Source organism: Callorhinus ursinus, unplaced genomic scaffold (assembly GCF_003265705.2).
Source record: "Callorhinus ursinus isolate GAN/ISIS: 27379988/994484 unplaced genomic scaffold, GSC_fseal_2.0 scaffold68, whole genome shotgun sequence".
Lineage (NCBI taxonomy): Eukaryota > Metazoa > Chordata > Mammalia > Carnivora > Otariidae > Callorhinus > Callorhinus ursinus.
This window is the reverse complement of record NW_027397130.1, coordinates 2,613,463-2,620,590: the sequence shown is the minus strand read 5'-3', so window position 1 is coordinate 2,620,590 and position 7,128 is coordinate 2,613,463.

Sequence of the window (7,128 nt, the reverse complement as noted above, 5' to 3'; positions counted from 1 at the left end):
CTCCTAGACTGGCAGGTGGCTCACCCTCTCGCTCCCATCCTGACGCCGGCCACCTTTCCTGAAACTGTTGTGCCGGAGGTGCAGGCCGGAGCACGGTGGCTCCTTGGCCACCTCCCTCCATCGCAGGGGAGAGCCAAACCCAGCCCTTCCCAGACCTCCCTGCCGCTCAGGGTCGGCCAGTCAGGTGCGCTCCTCGGGATTTGGAACTGGGACGTGATGGAGACGCCATGCTTCTGCTCTGTCCTCTTGGCAGGCCCGGGGTTCGCGCGCTGGGCCGCGTCCTGGGGGTGGGTCACAGGCTGCGGGTGTTGAGAGGCCGGGCGAGGGTTGGCTGTTTGGTGGCCGGTGCGAATCTAGCAGGGGGGGCAGGTCATGGGGCTTGCTGAGCCTTGGATCGCTCCAGGTGTTCCGAAGCCGACAGTTCCAGAAATGACCTCTTGGTCTCCCACCTTCTAGATGGGGCAGGCTGGCTTGGTCACGTCCTGGGAACCATTCAGAAGCCAAGGTCTGGCCTGCTTCTCCGGCCCTTGCACCTCGTTTCATTTTCTGCCCAAAGTAGCCGCAGTGGCTTCTGTTCTCGGCATCTGAACCCTGACCGACACCTTTTCAACCCTGGTCACCTCCAGTCCTATGTCCTGTGACCTTTATTCAGGCTCATTCAGCTGGGACCCCCGGCTCCCACGGTAGTGGGATTGGGTGGTATGCATAAAAAAAAAAGGTAGACGCTGAGCTGGGACCTGGAAATCTCAGTATGTGCACTCACCTGGCCAAAGTGACATAACCCAGCAGTTCAGAGAAATGGAGAAGACTTTCCTCTGTGCCAAGTGGCTGCGGAAGCCAAGAGGGACCGCACGGAGCTGCACCCACGTTCACCCACTCTCCTCTCGGGAGGCCACGGTGCTCCTTTGAACTTTACTCACTCTTAACCATGGAGCTCGGGGGAGGTTGGGAGTTGGAGGCAGGAGGACGGATGGCTGTTGGGGGCGGGGGCGGGGAAGGCGGGGATGGCCTCGGACAGCGAGGGAGGGCGGGGAATGCAAACAGCGTGAGGCTCTGAAATGTGGCGGGAGGAGGGGGAGGGTGTGGGTGCGGGAGCACAGCGTGCCCCCCCAGCCCCCCGGGGGGCCCCAAGGTCACCAGCACCGGGGCCCTGTCCTGATGGGCTGTGGCTCCCCCAGCTCAGACTCAGCGGGGACGGGATAAAGCTGCTGCATGGGGCTGGGGGGGCACCTGCATTTTTATAAGGACAAGAGGGTGACACGTGAGTACCCCCCTTCATTCGACACCCCTTAACAATGCAGGGGCACCTGAAAAAGAGTTTCCACGGGAGTGTCTGTTTTAAAAATACAGTGTTTAAATCAAGTAATACATGCTTACTGAAAAATGTTAGAAAAAAATTGTTTTAATGTTGGGAAAGTTTTAAAAGCGAAAGAAATAAAAATTGCCTCTAAGCCTGGGGTCCAGAGGGAGTCCCCGCTGACCTGTGGGAGCTCTCCTGCCCTCCCCTGTGGGCTGCCCATCCCCGGGTCTGTCTCAGGCTCTGTCAGGACCCATGTCTGGGCTGCTGTCTCTCTCTACGCAAATTGACATTAAAATTTAAAAACAAGTAATGATGACAGTGTATGTATAGATCTGTATCCTGCTTTTCTCTTAACTTCCTTTTATCTTGCATCTTCCCATCAAGGGATTTAAGAAACCAAAACCAAACCCCTTGTTACTGGATATCCTTCAATTAAGATTGCCAGATTTTGCAGATAAAAATACAGAACACCCAGTTAAATTTGAGTTTCAGATAAACAGTGACATGCAAATTTGGGACATACTTATAACTAAAAAATGATTCGTTATGTATCTGACATTCAAATTTAACTGTGTCCTATATTTTGTTTGGCAGCCCTACCTTCTGGGTGCTGAGCGGCTTTGGACACTGGGGGTTCAAGCATCCTGGGGGGACTGAGGGTGTGAGTCTGCTCACACCTGGGGGACTGAGTCTGCTCACACCTGAGGGACTGGTCTGCTCACACCTGGGGGACTGAGTCTGCTCACACCTGGGGGACTGGTCTGCTCACACCTGGGGGACTGAGTCTGCTCACAACTGGAGGGACTGAGTCTGCTCACACCTGGGGCACTGAGTCTGCTTACACCTGGGGGATGGAGTCTGCTTCCACCTGGAGGGATTGGGCTGCTCACACCTGGGGGACTGGTCTGCTTGCATCATTCCTGACACCAGGTGATACTTTGCTTTGGCCCTGTGCTCTACAACCTGCCAGGTAGCAAGTCAGGTTCATTTACCCCTCATAAGAGCTGCAAAGCCCATTTTGCTGAACAGGAAGTAATTGTCCAGGGAGGTGACCGGGCCAAGCGCCTGCCGAGGATTTCTTAGCCAGGAAGAGGGTTTGGGACCAGGTCTGCCTAATTGGGGTCTGTTTTGCTTGGGCTGAAGAGAATCAGAGGTAGCTCAGCCAGGTGGCCAGTGACCAGAGAGGCCCGAACCAAGCTTGGGGGGGGGGGTGAGGATGCCCCCTCCCCTGGGAACCTCCTTCCTTGGATGGTGGGCTCTGAGCCATGGGGTGGCCTCTGGTGACCTCCTGGAACCCTGGACAGCCTGAAGAAAGCCACAGACTGCCCTCAGGGTTCAGGACTTTTGAATCACGGGCTACAATTTCTTCTGAGCCCTCGAGGGCTTATTTAAATGGAGTTAAAGTGCCCGACTCCTGGTGGGAGAGGTTAAGCGTCAGGAATGGAGGATTAAGTACTGGCTTCTGGAAGGGGCTGGTTCTAGCCCTAGCCTGTCACCCAGCTCTCCGGGGCCCTGCGGTCTCTCACCCTGCCCCCACCAAGCAGACCCCAGGTGTTTGCCCTCCCCTTTCTCTCTGGTCCTCAGTGAGGCTCTTAAACCCAGATGCGGATCGTGTGCAGAGAAGCAGGTACAGCGTGGGTTGAGAAGGCCCAGGAGTCTGCATTTGCAGCACGTGGGCGGTTCCCAGGCAGACCAGACCAGACTCCTCCTGAAGCTCTTGTCCCTGAGACTCCACAGCGACCGAGAAAAGGAAGGGGGGTGAGCGCTATACCTCCTCTCACCAGCCTGTCCTCCTTCCTACCCCCTTTCTCCCTCCTTTCGGGAGATGCCCTCCCGCTTCTGCAGCCGGTCCTGCCTGGGGGCTGTGCCTATTTCCCCGGCCTAGGGGAGCAGAGGCCCCTGTGTTCCTGGTGCAGCTGGTGGCCCTGGCCCAGGGAAGGGGAGGCTGAGGCCAGGGTGTTTCTGCCTTCGGCACTTAGCAGTCCTCACACCTGCTGCGGGGGAGGCAGGCCAGAGGCTAGGAGTGTAGTCCAGTGGAAGGAAGCCGGAGGGGTGGGGCGTCAGCGGCCCCAGACACCGGCCGTGCCCACAGGCCATCTGGGGGGGCCAAGAGTTTGGGGGGAGGAGAGGAGAGGAAGAAGAGTCCCGCTGGCCTCTGCCTGTCCCTGACTTTTCGGCCTTTGTCACATTTCGTGCTGTGAAGTCATTGTTATCAGCCCATTTCACAGGGCGGAAGACGGGCTCGGGGGTGTAAGGTTTCAGATACCAGCTACCATCTGCCATTCAGCTCGTCTGGCTGGCTGCCTCCGGTGCCTGGTGTTCTGGTTAAAACAGAAATGCTGGGCTCTTGCTCCTAGAGCGTCCTTCCTGACGAGGCCTGGGATGGGTCTGAAGTTCATAGTTTCAAAGCTCCCCACATTTAGGGCCTCCCATGATCTTTGCCCAAGATCACACGAGCTGGAGAAACCTGACAGCGTCAGAATTTGAACTCAGGGCTGTTGGCTCCGGATCCACCATAGCCCAGGTGCCTCTGAGGCAGGGATGCGGAGGGCGCGGGGCAGGGCGGTTGAGGGGGAGGCTGGAGGACAGGAAGGCTCAATGCTGGGTCCCTGCTGCGGCCCGGACGCCTGCCCTGGTCTCTCCTTACTCCTCAGGACATCCCTGGTAGGCAGGCACCACACTCCCCTTTCAGAGATGAGCACACGGAGGCCTTGACACGCCAGGTAACTAGGAGAGGCTCACGTGGCCCCAGAGCCTGGAGCAGAGTCCTCCTGGGTCTGCCCAGAATCACAGGGAGCTTTAAGATTATACCATAACCTGGCCCTGCCCGGACCATTTGCATCAGAACCGGGGGCGGGTGGTACAAAATTGTCAGGGTGGTTGTGACGCAGTCAGGGCAGCGAGAGAAACAGAGTCCTGAGCTGGCCCTGGAGGCAAGAGCCGGTCTCAACGACCCCAGGTGACCTCCCTGGCCGGGACTCCACTGTTTCTTGCCAGCCCAGGGCCGGGGAGGTACACACACCAGGAAGATACCTCGGAAAACCCGGGGACCTCTGCTGTGAAGCCAGCTGGGGCCAGGGTGCAGCCGATTCCCTCTCCTTTCTCTCAGGACACCCCCCACCCCCTCAACCTGGCCCCAGGTTGGGGGTCCCCCACCCCCCACCCCCCAGGGCCTGGATGCTGGGCTCTGCAGGTGCAGAGTGTGGGAGACACGGTGCCGGTCCTCACTGAGTGTAGACACAGACCCTAACGGAGATCCAGATCCCTGGGGGGCTGTGCTGCCTCCCTGGATGGGGTGGAAGCTCCAGGGCCATGACCTTACTGCTATAGGTTCAACACGGCCGTGCAGCGCCCCCTCCGCTCCCCTCTTGTCAGCCTTCAACAGGCATAGGTAGTGACTCTCCTCTGCCAGCCCCTGCCGGCCTCCTGGGTGCCCGGCTGCTGGGCATGCTGTGGGGGGGGCACGGGGTGGCTTCCCAGAGACATCAGCCAGGCCTAGCTCCCCCCGCACCCCTGCCCCACCACCTGTCCCCAGAGTACCTGCAGCCCAGTGCCCTGGCCGGGCCTGCGTGCCGTGGCCTCTGGAAAGAGAGGTGCCTGGATTTGGGCTTGATCAGGGGTGGAAGCCTCAAGGAGGGAAGGACAGAAGAGGAGGGGAGGGAGGAGCTTGGGATGGGGAGCGTGGGTGGGAGAGGAGCCCTCGGATCACAGAACTGAAGCTCAGTCCAGTCCGGAGGGAGTTTGTTTGGTTTCGTTTAGTGTTTACTTTTTAAAGCAAGCTTTTTATGTTGGGATACTTGTAGATTCATCTGGGGTCAGAAATAAGAGAGATTCCAAGCACCCGCTACCCAGTGTCGCCCGTTGGTGATACGTATAAAAGTACCCTACAAAACCACAAACGAGACACGGATGTCGATACAAGGCACCGATCTTACTGACGCTTTCCATTTCGCCTGTACTCGCGTGTGCGTGTGCGTGCGTGTGTACACGTGTGTTTCGTGTTCATGTCTCTCTCACCCGTGAGGGTCACGGATCCACTGCCATAGCCCAGACGCGGACCGGTTCCAGCGCCACGAGGACCCCTGACCCCTGTCCACCGGGAGCCGCCCACCTGCTCTCCATCTCTCTCTCTAATTTTGTCGTTTCAAGAAAGCTGTATAAATGGAATCAATCACCATGTAACCTTTTGGGATGGGCTTTTTTCACTCAAACTGATCCCTTGGAGATTAATCCAGGTCGTTGTGTGTATCAATGGTCCATTCTTTGTATTGCCGAGTAGTGTTCCACCGTGTGGGTGGACCACAGTTGATCTACTTGTCGGCAGAAGGCCCTTGGAGTGTGTCCAGTGTTTGGCTATCAAGACCAAGGTGGCAGGTGTGTGTGTGTGACCATAAGCTTCTGTGTCTCTGGATAAATGCTGGAGGGAGCGGGGGCTGAGCCCCGTGGTGGCTGCATGTTCAGTTTTCTTTTGTTTTTTAGTAATCCCTACACCGCATGTGGAGCTCGAACTCGCAGCCCTGAGATCAACGGTTGCAGACTTCTCTGACCCGGCCAGCCGGGCGCCCTGCTGTAAGCAGCTGCCGAGCTCTTTTTCCGAGGAGCGGCACCATTCAGCATGCCCACGGGCGCTCTGTGAGGGACCCCGCTTCTCTGCCCATTCGCCAGCATTTGGTGTGGTCCCTAGTTTTTATTTTAACCTTTCTGACGGGTGTGTCGTGATACCTCATTGCGGTTTTAATTCACATTCGCCTAATGGCTCACGATGCCAAACATCTTTCCATGCGGTCGTTTGCTGTGTGTGCATCCTCTTCGGTGAAAAGTCATTGTTGAGTCTGAAGTGAGTTTCTTGTAACAGCATGTCACTGGGTCGTTTACAAAAATAGACTCTGCCAATCTCTTCCCTTTAAGTGGTGTTTTAAAATCATTCACGTTTAAGGTAACTTCTGTGTTAGGATTTAAGTCTGCTATTTTTGTGTTGATTTTCTATTTGTTTCCTGTTTCTCTTTTCTTGCCTTTCCATGCATTGCTTGAACATTCGGATTCCATCTTGATTTATTCACAGTGATGTGGGGTGTATCTATCTGCAGTTGTCCTCGTGGTCACTCTGGGTATGACAACCCGCGTCATCTACCACGTCGACGATTAGCCGCTTGGAGTGATGTGTGGACCACTCTCTCCCATTTAGGTCCCTTTACCTTCTGACTTTCTGACAATTTTTAGATAGGCTGGGGGTCTGCGAACGCAGGAGTTAAATGACGGGGTGAACACTGGCGCACAGCGGTGCCCCCCGTCGCCCCCTCCCGCCCCCAGATGGTGCAGCATGGTGAGGGGAGCCCATGTTGTCCCCTTGCAGACTCCGTCTGGCTCATTCTGCCAGGCACCACGTGTTGATGTCCCCTGCACTGCCAGGCCAAACCAGTGCCCACCAACCCCAGAACCTTCTGCAGTTAAGTTCTTAAGAGTGGAGTCTCATGAGCAGGAGGGAAAAAAAGCAGTTTCCTGTTCAACATGTTAACGCTGCTCACCCAAAACACCCCAGAGAGACCTCAGGCAGGGAAGAAATTGGCATCAAAACTCCTTGACGGGATGCCGGCCCGGGAAAGGCCGCAGGGCCCAGCCCCGTTTGCTCACCTGGTGGTGCAGCCATCCTGTTGGCAGGCAGCAGGGAGAGTGGAAACAAGGTGTGGTGGCCAGGGGTGCTGGCGTGTAGGGTGCAGCGGCCCTGGGGCCTCACCACGTGGGTGCCGGGAGGCGGAGGGAGCTGTCAGAGCAGGCCAGGGGGACCCAAAGCCCTTTCCAGGGCCTGGGTTAGCTGGCCTGTCTACCCA